Below are 14,411 nucleotides of genomic sequence, written 5' to 3' on the forward strand. Positions count from 1 at the left end.
AAATAGGTGTCAACTGAAATGGGTAAACAATCTCATTGAAAATATGAATGCTCCTTATTGCTTATATCCTTTGGAGATTCAATATTCAGTTTAACACACAGGATTTCACGACCAATATCCATTTTTAAAAGTTGGGTTAAATAGCGTAAATATAAAATTTTCGTTAAATCCACCACCACCCGACACAGCCAATTAGTAACGTTTGTCATGTAAACAGAACATGTCAATTAGTTGCTACTTCAGCATACCCGGTGTGTTGGAAAGTAAACCCACAACATTTACAATGAAAGTACGACGTTGCATCGGTGATTACAACAACCAGCTTCATCATGAATTAGCTGTGGTGGGTTTAATGACACATTTATATTGATGGGATCTAACAAAAATATACTTTTATAGATGCAGTATTCACTTCGGTAGAGACCTGGGTGGCCAATATTGTTTGGATGTATTGCGAAGGCTATATAATGCACTCGTGACCTCACTTGGTAGTATTGTGTTCAGATCTCGTTACCACGGTACAAAGAGGACATTACTGCCCTGCAGGCAGTCTTAACAGAGAGAAACCAAAGTGGTTCGTGGACTCAAGAGACTCAAGAAACAGGATGTACGAAGATCGGCTCCCACTACTGAGTCTCCTAAGTCTTGAACAGAGAAGAAGATTAATCCATGAAGACTGAATTCAGGTCTACAAAATCCTAACTAATATCGACAAAGTCGATTTTGACTACGACTTCCCGCTTAACAGGTGGAAGCTGCATACTTGCAGATGATTGGTACCAGCAGCGTCAAAATTGGCCTCTGTAGAGGTTTGTGAAGGATGCTTCTGGGGAATTGGAGGCTGTTGCCCTCCAGCAACAACGGAGAACAGAGGGGCGATTCTTATAACAATGAGCAGAGCGCCGGGCGGCTAAAACGCAAAAGGTGGGGAGCACAGTTGGTGCATCTGCCTAGCATTTCAGTCGGTAAACCCGTGGCACCTGGGTCTGTTCCGTGACCTGCCAGCAAGTCTTCGACACTTCATGTGGCTTTAAAGTGCACCTAGCCTGGCACAAGCACCGCAGTGACGTCACGGCCACTTAGTGGTGAACGGCAGTTGATGTTCTGATGCGGTTGATGGTGACCGCAGTGTCTTCGAGGAGGAATAGCAAAGCCTGGAGGTGTGATGATGTTTAGGTCCCGAATGAGATATTTATTCTGGACGTCCCGCATTTCATTCTCCTCGCCAACATTTTTCTGTATCTGGGTGAGATTCTGGGATGGTGACAGGGCGATCCCAAATTGATGATCGGTGGCAAGGTACATTGTTGAGTTCTTGGTCGATGGGTCACGATGATTGTGTATGTGTGTGTCACAGGCGTGAGTGGGGAGCGGTGGCACAGTGGTTTAGCACTGCGACGAACCCGTTAATTCAAGTTCGATTCCCGTGCATGGACAACACAGGTGACGATTATCTGAACCCCTCATGGGCCTCTGCTAGGTCGATTCAGCCTCAAATGAGTAACCAATAGGGTTGGTAACCATAAGCATTGGGGAGACGGGCGGCTGGGAATGGTATTGGCCACCCACCCTCTCGTGTCCTGTGCTGGCCTTCAAACATAAGATTTATCAGTTATTTAACTACGTACAACAATTTTGTTCTCGAACATAATTTCATATGTTGTCTATACTTGAGAATACATTAAATATGTTGTCGAAAATAAACTGTAAATAATCGAACGGCAACAAATATGGCCGAGTTATAGAAAGTAAACTCGAAATTTGAATGAACGCAGAGCCCCTGGAAGTTGCTCGTGTGGTAGTAGCCGTCAGAGGCCCTTTATCACGGCGTAGCCGTCGTGTGGCTAAGCCGCGATAACGTGTGCCAGTGTTACCCGTGGCATGCACGTTTCATGACACATCACATATATCAGGCAACATAAAAATGCATGGGCAGATAACCCCGTAGGTATCCACCGCACATCCCGTCATTTGTTTCCACTTTCCTCTGTCTTGTGCCAATATGCTCGAGTACCACGTCTTTCTGGCACCAATCTATTATGTCGTCGTCAAGACATTATCTGTGAGGTCTTTCTCTCATTCCGATTTTTTCCATTTTTCCTAACAACACACTTTTAATTGTCCTGTTATTGTCCATCCTACACATGCATCCAAATAGTGCAGAGTCACAAGGAGGGAGAAGCCACAGGGCCGTGCTGAGCGCACGCGACGGACAAATGAAGATTAGCACGGTTGCCTACGTACGGTGCGAAAGAAGTTCAACATATGTACATACAACATACATACGAAGAGAATTCGTGATGAATTTCATTTACTTAGAAGCGCCTGTTGACGGTGTGTCTCAATTAACAGCTCGATGATTCTCCAGGGCCACCTGTATAATTCAGCAGCTGTTTAACTTATGGATGATGTTTCCTCTTTGGTCTTATTGAAAAGTGCTTTTTTGCTGGGGGCGATCGCTAAACACGAACGTGTAGAAGACACACCTGAGAGAGACAATAACGATGAATAATTTAGGCTCCGTGGCGCGCTACGGAAACAAACGAGGCAGGGATCCGTAATGGCATCGTGTGTGGCACCTGCTTGTCGTCGGTCAGTCGTGACGCTCTCGGTGTGGCTCAGGTGTTGGGGGTAGAGACGGCTCGACCCGAGACTGTGGGGGCTCTCGTCCTGAGTGGCGCCACCCAAGAGGACAAAGGGGTTCACGTCCTGAGTTTGTTCAGCCCGGTCACTGATGAAAACTCACAAACACCTTGCTGTGAAAGACCCAACGCAGACGCTCCTTTGGTTTGATATTCCACGAAGCTCATGATCCACCCTGAATCGCATTCACTGTACAAACGATGGCAGATGCGGATACCTGATGCACAAATGGAAAATTAAAAACTCTCCAGTCGTGTGCGAATGTGGTCATCCAGAACAGACCGTACAACGTATAAACGACGCAATGCCCCGATCCACAAATACAAAGGAGATATCACAGCGATCAAACACTCCGCTACTGCTCCCGACGCTTATCTGGCTTGACCACCTGAATGTGAAATTGTCGTTGTTGCTCTGCAACCACAGCAGCCATTCGAAAGAAGAAGACTGATTAAAACACCAAGGACAGGGTGGGACAATTGAGTTGCTGTGATGAATTCCCGGTGAGTTCCGAGGATACTGGACGAGAGGAGAGAGGCGCTGAGCAGACGAGGTCCTCGCTGCTGATTCCGAATCAAGGATCATGTTTGAGGATGAATTGAGGATGAATCAAGGATCGTGTTTGAGGATGTATCGAGGTCTCGTGACATTCTCCAGCCCTCAACACATATTCGTCACACGACACCCAATCCTCACTCACCCACCACTCCGCACCATCACACACCACTCACCATGCCTACACACCCCAACCACCCATGTCTATATATATACCCACCACCTCCACCCACCCCTCACCACACACCCCCTCATACACCCTCGCCACATACCCAACCACTACTCACCGAACATCCTTCGCCACACACCCAACCAACCAACCTCCTGTACATACACTGCGGTCCACCCACCCCTCACCACACACCCCTCACTCCTTCACTACACCTCACAACCCTCACCAGACAACCCTCATACACCCTTCTCTACACACCCAACCGCCCACCCAACCAACCTCCAATACATATGTAATAAACGACTCGGTCAGGCTTTCTTGGTCTCCGTTGTGTCGTTTATTAGGTTCTTCGTACCGCACCCCTCCGCGCACGCTCCGTGTGGGCCGCACTCGCTGGTGGCCGCTCCGCTCTCTCCGTGTGGGCCGCACTCGCTGGTGGCCGCTCCGCTCTCTCCGTGTGCCCCGCACACGCCGCCAGCCACACCGCTCGCTCCGTGTGCCCCGCACACTCCGTTAGTCACTCACTAGCTACGTGTGCCCCGCACACCCCGCTAGTCACTCACTAGCCACGTGTGCCCCGCACACTCCGCTAGTCACTCACTAGCCACGTGTGCCCCGCACACTCTGCTAGCCCCTCACACTCCGCTAGCCCCGTCTACCCCACGCACACCACGTGGCAGATGGCGCCGCTCCACCACGTGGCAGATGGCGTCGCTGCTCCCGTTCCGCCCAGCGTGGCTCCCCCCTATTCTCACTCCGCTCCAACTCCCGATCTCTTCCGGCTCTCCCTTTATATCCTTCCCATCACGTGACCCCTGACTCCTCCTTCCCGTACTGCCCCCGTCTCCCATTGGAGCCGAGATGAGCAGTGGCTCCTCCCACACACTCCGTCGACCCGGCTACGCCCCCCAATGCTCCGGCCCGCGTGTTTGGCTCGGAGGCCAACAACCACCCTGTTTATGCTCGCATTACACATACACTGCGGTCCAGCCACCACTCCAGCCACCACTCACCACATACTCTTCCCACACACTTCATCACCCACCACCACCTCCTCCTCTCGACACATGTCACCACACACCCCTTTCCACCCATTTGCCTGCTGTATCTATCGATGGCGGAGTTTCCCGGCGCCGCGCGACCCTGCGCTCGAGCGAGCATTGCATCTTGCCGGCTCATTGGTAGTGCTGAGGAAGAGGTGTAAATTCCACCTTTGTGTGCCAGGGTCGGTATTCTGGAGCACAAGCACTGCCAACTCCGAGTTGCCCAGCCGCAGCCTGCGGCATTCGCTTCCCTCTCGGGGGGTCGGAGATTACGGTGATGACGGTCATGATGGTGATGATGGTGATGATGAGGATTGGGTTGATGGTGTTGATGATGTTTATGGTGATGATGGTGAGGATGGTGACAGTGAGGATTGTGATGATGCAGATTGTGATGTGGATGAGGATGGTGTTGATGGTAAGTATGATGAGGATGATAACGGTCTTCATGGTGTTGAAGTGGATATCCTGGAAGATCACCTTCGTGACCACTCAATGATATTTGGCGGTCGACATAAAGTTCCACGTGAGATGATGTGAACACACAATTTGAAATCCTTTGAATATCGGGCTATAATCCACAACATCGCCAATTCTGACCTTTCGCTGTGGTCTGTACGATATATCGCATTGGACACCGCTTGGTTTTTCTACCGCAAGACCTCCCTTTCTATAGTTGGCAAACACGCACCTCTAAGAAAGTCAAGGAGAATCCAAGCCCCCCTGGCTCAACACAAACATTGCCCAGCCCCATCCGCTCCAGCAACACGGCTTGGAAACTAGCTTAACAAACGGGTTTCGACTCAAACTGGACCAACTATAGAGTCATTATGGAACCCCCGCACCAAATTAGTCTGGCAGACCTAATACTGTCACTTTCAGGATACCGTCTTGGAATTAAAAAGATGAGTCCAACCTGTTATGGAAAGCCATAATGCCCCTTGAAGATAATACGTCAGAAAATGGAGTCCCACCAAAGCTTTTGCTCGATGGCAGTTGTCTATATAATCAAACTGCAATTATAAATGGGTTTAACACACACTTTACATCTGCAGGCCACATCTTCAACATTGACGTCCAGCCTTGTGGCACCACTATTTATCAGGCTCTTGACCGAACTCCTGATCTTACCCTATTTAGAAGTAATATTTCCTCCCAATCTCGGAATGTGAAGTCCTAACCTTGCTCTCCATGCTAAACAACCTCCTCTGGTGATGGTGCCAATGACCTGTCTTCCTTTTCCCTCCACCTTGTGGGGAACTTAATTGCAAAACCGATATCCCAGATATTCAACCTTTTTCATTCTAGAGGTATCCATCCCTCCTGAATAGAAAACTGCCCTCGTGCACCCTCATCGTAAACTTGGCGCTGCAAACGACCTTAATAATTATCGCATCTGAATCCTCTTCTTGAGAAGATCTTAAAGTCACACATTTCATGTCATAATATATCATATTCCATCATCAGTAATCTGGCTTTCAAGAATATATACAGCACAGCCTCTGCAGTACTTGATATTCTTCACTCTATCTTCAACAGTCTTGAATCGCATCATCATTGTGCCATCCTATTCTTCGACTTGTCTAAAGCATGTGACACTGCGGATCATGCTGTGATGTTGCAAAGGGTAAAAACCTCACATTTTAGGATTGTACAATCAACTGAATTTCCAACTACTAATCTGACTGATTTCAAATTGTTTCCATCAATTATGCATCTTCTGACAGGACCTCCTAATGGGGTCTCTGTGCTTGGCCCTATCCTGTTATTGCTGTATGTCAACAACCTAGGCATAGTCTTTCGTTGTTTTGGTAAAGCTACATAGCTGGAAAAATAAATAATAAATCACGACGTTTCGATCGCAACACAAGCAATCGTCATCAGGTGGAAAGATACAGCAGTAGAACTGCTGAACAGGAAAAGGCTGCTGCAACAAGAGGCTTTATATAGGTTTGAGGTGGGTGTCACTCAAGGGTAAGTAGGCGGGGTCAGAGATGGAAAGGAGTTCCGTCGCCACACGCACGCACAACAGCTGCGTTAAAGGGAGAGATTGGCATGTTAATGTAAACGAGTGTAATAAAGGACTTCCACAACGACTCTTGAATGGTGATTCTTTATTAACTGAACCACTGCACAGCTCTGCTACTTCCCTCTCCGGGTTATTTCCCTTTTATCAAATGCCGTGGACGAGGCATTCTCTCCGTCTCACTGTCGAGGTTCGCCACTCTCTCCGATCCCGCCGCTGGCTGGCGGCGTGCCGGGGAGAAGAGGCGAGCTCTGCCGGGGGATCCGCCACGTGGTCGATGTTGAGGAGAGGATGAGCAGCGACGCAGTCCGGACCGAGGCTTCCCACACCGACATCGAGTCATCCCCTGCCACTGCTTATATTCCTCACGGCAGGAGCAAAGCTCTGCCTCTAGCCACGCCCCCTCGTGGAAGCTTCCCGATGGTTCCCGAACATCTTCTCCGACTCTGCCCGTCACCTTTGGCCCAGATGTTATCCCTGCTTCGGATTGGATACCGATTACCCGATAGTGCTGTTGTGTCTGTGCCCCTTTTCTCAAAAAAAATTAATATTAAGAATAATTAGATTTAAAAAAATGTTTTTTTTATATATATATATTATTTTTTTTATTAAATAATGAAAACAACCCGCTAACCCTCGCATGCCACACAAAGGAAAAAAAACGTGGAAGGCCATTCGGAGCACAGAGAGGTCAGAGACATCCAGATGGACGAAAGGTCGATGGCCTAACCTTCCCAAGACGTCTGGAGATGCACGGATAAGGTGCAGAGCAGAGAAAAACAACTATTGCAACTCGCGTTTTCTTTAACGTTTTCCTTAACGAAAAGTAGAAACTTAACAAAAAATAAAATCAACGGTATAAGACTGCAGCCTACAATAGGGGCTTGTTATTAGATATTCCCTTATATTACTCGTATTCACCGCATATATATTATTTTGTATTGTATGTTTCTATCTACATGACCTTACCAAAAACTAAAGAATACGAATTCCAGAAAGCTTAAGTGGAAACTTAGTTACACTTAACCTCAGGACATTAAAATATAACTCAGAATAAACACCAATCCCTGGAGACAAACGCATAACCAAACTTGGCAAGCCCTCAAAATAATGATGTAACGAGGATCATTACGAATATTCATTAAACATAGACCGAATAATAACCACGATATACTAAGACCGAGGGAACTCATAAGAAATATCAAGAATAAATGTAACACACAGGACCACATAAATGTATTGCAAAAATCTCCTCAGCCACCTTTGTCTCCAACGGTCCGGCACAAACAGATGGCCCCATAAATACTTAGGGGGTTAGAAAGGGTCGCGAGAAGGGGTCGCGAGGGTGTCTGGTTTGTTTTTTTCGGTTGTTGTTTGTTTTTCTCTCGCAAGAGACGCGCAGAGAGGGGGGGGGGGAGTTAATCACAAGGCACATCACGAATGAGCAGTCTGGTTCGAGTCGCGCTCAGTCTCGCAACTCGGCTTGCGACGCGGCGTTGCGACAGGGCATCGCAAGGGAGCTAGGGCGAGTCATGCCTCGAAGAGAGATGGAACGAGGAGGGGTCGTTCGAGGCGAAGAAGTCTGAGTTCAGCCTAGGTCGAGGCTGGGTTTCAGCCGTGCTCCGGCTGGCGGAGCGTCGTGAGGGAGCAAACACCGATACCGATGGCAGGTGTCGCTTCTCGCAGAACGAAGTGGCGAGGTGTGGTTAAGTGCGAGTGAAGCTGGCAGCTGCACGAACAAAGGAAAACACGGAGAAGAGAGAGTGACGAGTGACAACAAGCAATCAACCTGTAGAAAGGGCGGAAATCGCCAAGCGTCGACCAAGCGAGCATCGAAAAGGACGAGCAGCAGCGGATGAGCAACAAGAGCCATCGTTCATCGCCAGAGCGCTCCAAGCCGGTGAGCGCGCACAGCCGCGTCGTCCAGAGCCTGAGCCAACACAGCCTGAAGTAAGGGCGAGTGTCCGTGTAAAGTTGGCAGCGATCAAGGAGAGAGCGACGACGATATCATCGCGCACCGCCGAAGGCGAGCATCGTGCCGACTCAACAATCATCCAGCAGTGGAGAAGCCTGGAGCTGCCACCAAGAGAGAGAGAGCACCATCGAATGCGCCGTGTGTTTGATACACACACACCGACCAACACCCAGTGAGAACAGACAAGACGTCCAGCAGCGACGACGGAATCATCGCGCACCATGTCGGCGAGCGTCGTGCCGACGCCACTCATCTAGCAGTAGAGAGAGAGAGCGCACGAGCAGCACCAAGCCCCCGGAACCATCAAGCGCCAAGCAAGCAAGTTTCTTCAAGGAACATCGTGCCAACGCCGCTCAATCCAGCAGTGGAGAGAGGGAGCAGCATGGGCTCGCTGCGGCCACGCCCAAGCGAGAGGAACCTCTCTGGCTGTTGGTTGTATCCTCCCCCACCCCACAAGCTCCGACACAGCGCCCTGCCTCTGCTTAAAATATTAATTTTACAAGGGGACAACGCACACACAACACGCACACGAATAAGACTTTCAAAAAGTTATCTTTGCGTTCAATATCAACTGATTGTGCAAAACAGTTGCTGCCGTCGAGTTACATGAATAAGAAATGTTTTAGTCATTTATTTTCGTTAATTGCATAATCTTGCCGATGAATCTATTGACGTATACTTTTGCCTTTGCATATCAGAGTGTCATATGTTTGTTTAGAATTAAAATTGCTTAACACCAAGTGTTCGAGTGCTTCTTTTCCAGTCCATGCAAAACTGTCTTATTCATAAGAACTGTTACCTGCGATGAGATATGATTTTGGAGACCTAACATAACATAAACACACTAAGATAATCAATAAATGTTTAATCAAAGATAATCGTTATCCTGATTGATACAACTCTGGGTAAACGAAACTAAGCTAAATGATCATAACTGCACACATTAACATAATCGCAAGCATTCGCATAAATTAATACGATTATCTCCGCGATTATCATAATTTATGCATATAATTACACACATTAACATATTTCCTGCGATTTACTCATTATTCGAAAATGTATTAATTTTTATTATTTTTTATAAAAAATTTCATAATCCGGCATATACAACAGTGCCCGTACAGTTACCCCCTGACACCCACTAGATGGCGCTCTCTCATTACACGAGTAGAATAGAAAACGAGACCCGTCGCCGCACGCACAGCAGCTGCGTTAAAGGGAGAGATTGGCAGCTGCTGTGTGTGCGGTGACGGTGCTCTTGTGCGACGACGGGGCTCATTTCCCATTCAACTCGTTGACATTAACATGCCAATCTCTCCCATTAACGCAGCTGTTGCGCGTGCGTGCGGCGACGGGACTCCTTTCCATCTCTGACCCCGCCTACTTACCCTTGGCTGACACCCACCTCAAACCTATATATAACCTCTTGTTGCAGCAGCCCTTTCCTGTTCAGCTGTTCTACTGCTGTATCTTTCCACCTAATGACGATTGTTTGTGTTGCGATCGAAACGTCGTGATTTATTATTTATTTTTCTACCTATGTGACTTTACCGAAAGAACGATAGAGTATGGATTCCTCCAGTCACGAAAATTTCAAATCAAGATTCAACCTCGGCATCTCTAACCTGCTCTATGACATTCACCTTTTTGCTGATGTAACAGCCACGATGGCCTCCGGAAAATCCCATGGAGGAGTTACAAAGGCATCTACAGCAGGATTTAGATTATCTTCAACTTCCCGTGCCAAAATTTGTCCTCAACACTAAAAAGGCCAAAATGATGTTATTCTCCGGCTGCCCCAAACCCGTTGTCTCACTACCTCTGCACGTCGTGGCTCTGGACTAACGCCCTCTTGAGCAGGCTGACAACTTTAAATGTCTAGGCGTTATCCTGAACTCGAACCTGTCCTTTAAGACTCACATTGACGATATGGCCAACAATATGAAAACCGAAATTGGATTTCTTTAGAGAGAACAAACTCCACTGTATTCCACTTCGACTCCGCCTGAATACTGTATAGCTTAAGCCAAGGGCATAATTATACTATATATTGGGGGGGGGGGACACACATCCCCCCCCCCCAATATTCCAATATTCTCAAAATCTCCCCCCCAATATATTGCTATAAACAATATAAATAAAAACAACAATTTGCTAAACCTTGGCCACAATATCTGGACTTGTCTTCATTTCACAATGCATAGATTTATGTTTATATGATTGTGGTTATGGTTGTACTTTATACTGGTAGGAACCTCCTGGTTACACCAGCCCACAGGGGATTATTGTGTCTGTCGTACAGGGAGGGGCTGGGTGGGGAGGGAGGGGGTGGGTGGGGAGGGTGGGGAGGGGCTGGGTGGGGAGGGGCCGGGTGGGGAGGGGCTGGGTGGGGTGGGGCTGGGTGGGGACGGGCTGGTCACCCCGTTCATACCAGCTCCCTCCGCAGGAATGTGTTTAATCCCTAATTTCTGCCATTACATACAACGAAACAAGAAAAGGTAAAAAAAGATAAAAACAGCAATGTATCTTCTTGGTTCTTTCGGTAAAGTCACGTAGAAGGGAAGTAATAAAATAATAAAAATAAAACATAATAAAACAATTCTCACGACGTTTCGGCCACAATGTAAGCAGCCGTCCTCAGGTGAAAACCAGGTCTGTCGAGGCGACAGCGTCTGAATGAAACAGCACACGTGCTTGGAGCATATATATAAGCTGGGTTGAAAGGGGGGAAAAGAGCGCCTTGACAAAAGAATATGCATATCATACTCTTAGTTCTTTCGGTAAAGTCACTCAGTTTATAGACTCCAGGGTATTGCAAGTCAGGGATGACATCCTTCACAGATGGAATTAGATCACGGATTTTATGTACTGTACTGAATCGGACTTGGATCTTATGTTTGTTTAGAATTTTGGAGATCTTTTTGGTCACGCCTGCTTTGTATGGTAACGTGACAGTTTTGATCGGAGTTTCAAGTGGCTGTTTCTGTATGGTGGGAGAAACAGCTTGGTGGACGGTGCGTTCAGAGTATCCGTTCATCCTGAGGGCCCGATGTACATGTCTCAATTCACTGGCCAGATGGTGTTGGTCAGAAATGCCATGAGCTCTGTGGTATAGCGTTTTGATGAGTGAATTCTATAAACTGAGTTGCAGCTGTGGTGACTGTTACATTGGGGAAACGAAACGTCATGTCTCTGATCGTGTCCGCGAGCACAAATCAGATTTGAAACACGGCAAAATTGAGTCTTCCGCCGTTGCCGATCATTGCCACAACGCGGTGGGCTCTCATGAGATTGTTTTCTCCGAGACTAAGGTGATCTGCAAACCCTCTGGCTACCATCAAAGGTTTGTACACGAAGCCATTCAGATATACAAACACAGACATAATTTCAACCGTGATGATGGGTACAAACTTAGCAATCATTGGAAAGATGTTATCAACCATACAAAAAAGATTTAATTACACATTTTTGGAACATCTTATCTGACAGGCACTATTTTACTTTACCGAGTATTTACATCCCTAACGTTTAACAGTACTCTCTTTATTGTCAGCCAACACTGGCATAAACATAGGCATTTTCGTTTTCCTTTCTATTATGTACATCCACAGTGACTTGCGCATAAACACGTCGTTGACCACGACCACGAGTACCTCGTCCCTCTGTTAGCCCCCCCCCCTCCCGATTCGTTCCATTCATTGGTTACCACATTCTGATAAGCCCCTCCCCTCCCTCCCCCCTTAACTGGTACTTAAGAGCTTACATCCTGAACCCCTCCTTCACTTGATGCAGCAAATCTGGCTGTGACGGTCCCACCTGATGACGGAGACTTGTGTTGCATCCGAAACGTAGTGATTTTTATTGTTTTATTTTTAATTTCATTTTTTACCTACTTGACTTTACCGAAAGAACTAAGAGTATGAATCATTGCAGTCACGAAAGCTTCAAATCTAGAATTAATATGCATATCCAGAGGCATTTAGCATATTTATGGGAAATGCAGGTATGTGATTAGTACTACTCATGCCCGTGCATTATGCAGGATTAGCAGCATCAAAGGGAAGGGATATGGGAACTGCAGGTATGTGATTAGTACTACTTATGCCCGTGCATTATGCAGGATTAGCAACATCAAAGGGAGGGGATATGGGAAATGCAGGTATGTGAATAGTACTACTTATGCCCGTGCAATATGCAGGATTAGCAGCATCAAAGGGAGGGGATAGGGGTAGCATTAATAAAGGGAAGGAGTGTTAATAGTATGTAGCTGCAGTAACTAAAACCACCACGTAAACAACTAAAGTATAAACTACATAGTATCATCAGTATACAAAATATACTCTACAATAAGCTGAGTTACTAACAGTAAGTAATACATTACAATTCTACGTCGTAAAAAATATATAATATGCTTCCATCTAAACTTTATTCTCTTACATCACACGAGTCTACACCGTACTATATACTGCCATAGACAAACCCAACATTAAATTACATACTGTATTGCTAAAAACCACCCTATACCTTATACATTGTAATATTGCACTATGTATTATTCTACCCACCCTAATGTATATCACACTGCTGTATATTGACTATACAATTAAGATACTATATATTACTTTATACATTGTATTAAGCATATAAATGTTATACTATTTGTTATTATACACTATACCATTGACCGTCGTGTGAAAGATACTAAGAGGAAGCAACGAAATATGTCAATGGGTGAGTAGTGTGGGGAAACTTGCAGCGGAGCAAAGAATCCATTCCCTGCAGAGAATACAATGCCAGTGAGTGGAACGCGGTCTGAAAGTCACCGTAAACGTGAACACAATCAGTTAAGATCCGAAATGGTTTATTACGTCCTTCCAATGATTGCTAAGCCAGAATCCATCTTCTCGGTTGAAATTATCTCTGTGTTTGTATATGTGGATCGCCTCATGAACGAATCTCTCATGGTAGCCAGATGGCTTGCAGAGAACCTCTGTCTTGGAGAAGTCAATATCATGTGAGCCCACTGAATTGTAACAGTGATCTGCCACGGCTGAGGTGTTTGTCCTACCGTGTTTCAAGTCTGCTTTATGTTCACGGATGCGGTCCGAGACATGTCGTTTGGTTTCTCCAATGTAACTGATACCACAAAGGCAACTTAGTTTGTAGACGCCAGGGTACTGTATGTCTCGAACCACATCTTTTACAGACGGGATCAGATCACGGATTTTATGTACTGTGTTGAATCGGACCTGGATCTTGTGTTTTATCAGGATTTTGGAGATCTTTTTTGTGACCCCAGCAATGTAGGGTAAGGTGATGGTCTTGAAAGGCTCCTCAACAGGATCCTTCTTGATGGTTGGAGTGATGGCTTTGCGGATTGTGTAGTCGGAGTAACCATTAGCCTTAAAAGCTTGGCGTGTGTTTGAGTTCACTGGCAATGTGTTCCTGGTCGGATATGCATTGGGCTCTATGGTATAGAGTCTTGATGAGGGAATTCTTCTGGGATGGATGGTGGTGGGAATCCGGTTTAAGGTAAGCATCTGTATGGGTGGCTTTCTTGTAGACAGAGTGGCTCATTGAACCATCAGGTCTCCTTTTAATTAGGACATCCAAAAAGGGTGGCTTGCCATCTGTTTCGACTTCCATGGTGAATCTGATGGCTGGGTGTATGGAATTGATGTGGTCGAGAAATTGGTCTAGCGCAGGCCGGCCATGTGACCAGATGACAAAAGTGTCATCTACGTACCTCTTCCATAAGGTCGGGCGTAGAGTGGCAGTCTGGATGGCGTCAGTCTCAAATTTCTCCATGAACACGTTGGCTACAACCGGAGATAGGGGGGAGCCCATTGGGGTGCCCTCAGTTTGCTTGTAGAAAGTTCCATTCCAGGTGAAGTATGTATTGGTTAGGCAGTGTCTCACCAGCGTTCAGTCCTTGATGAACCAAGTCTTCAATGATTGCGATGGTGTCAGGTACAGGAACTTTGGTGAATAAGG

The sequence above is a fragment of the Lampetra fluviatilis genome, chromosome 16, assembly GCF_964198595.1.
Source record: "Lampetra fluviatilis chromosome 16, kcLamFluv1.1, whole genome shotgun sequence".
Lineage (NCBI taxonomy): Eukaryota > Metazoa > Chordata > Hyperoartia > Petromyzontiformes > Petromyzontidae > Lampetra > Lampetra fluviatilis.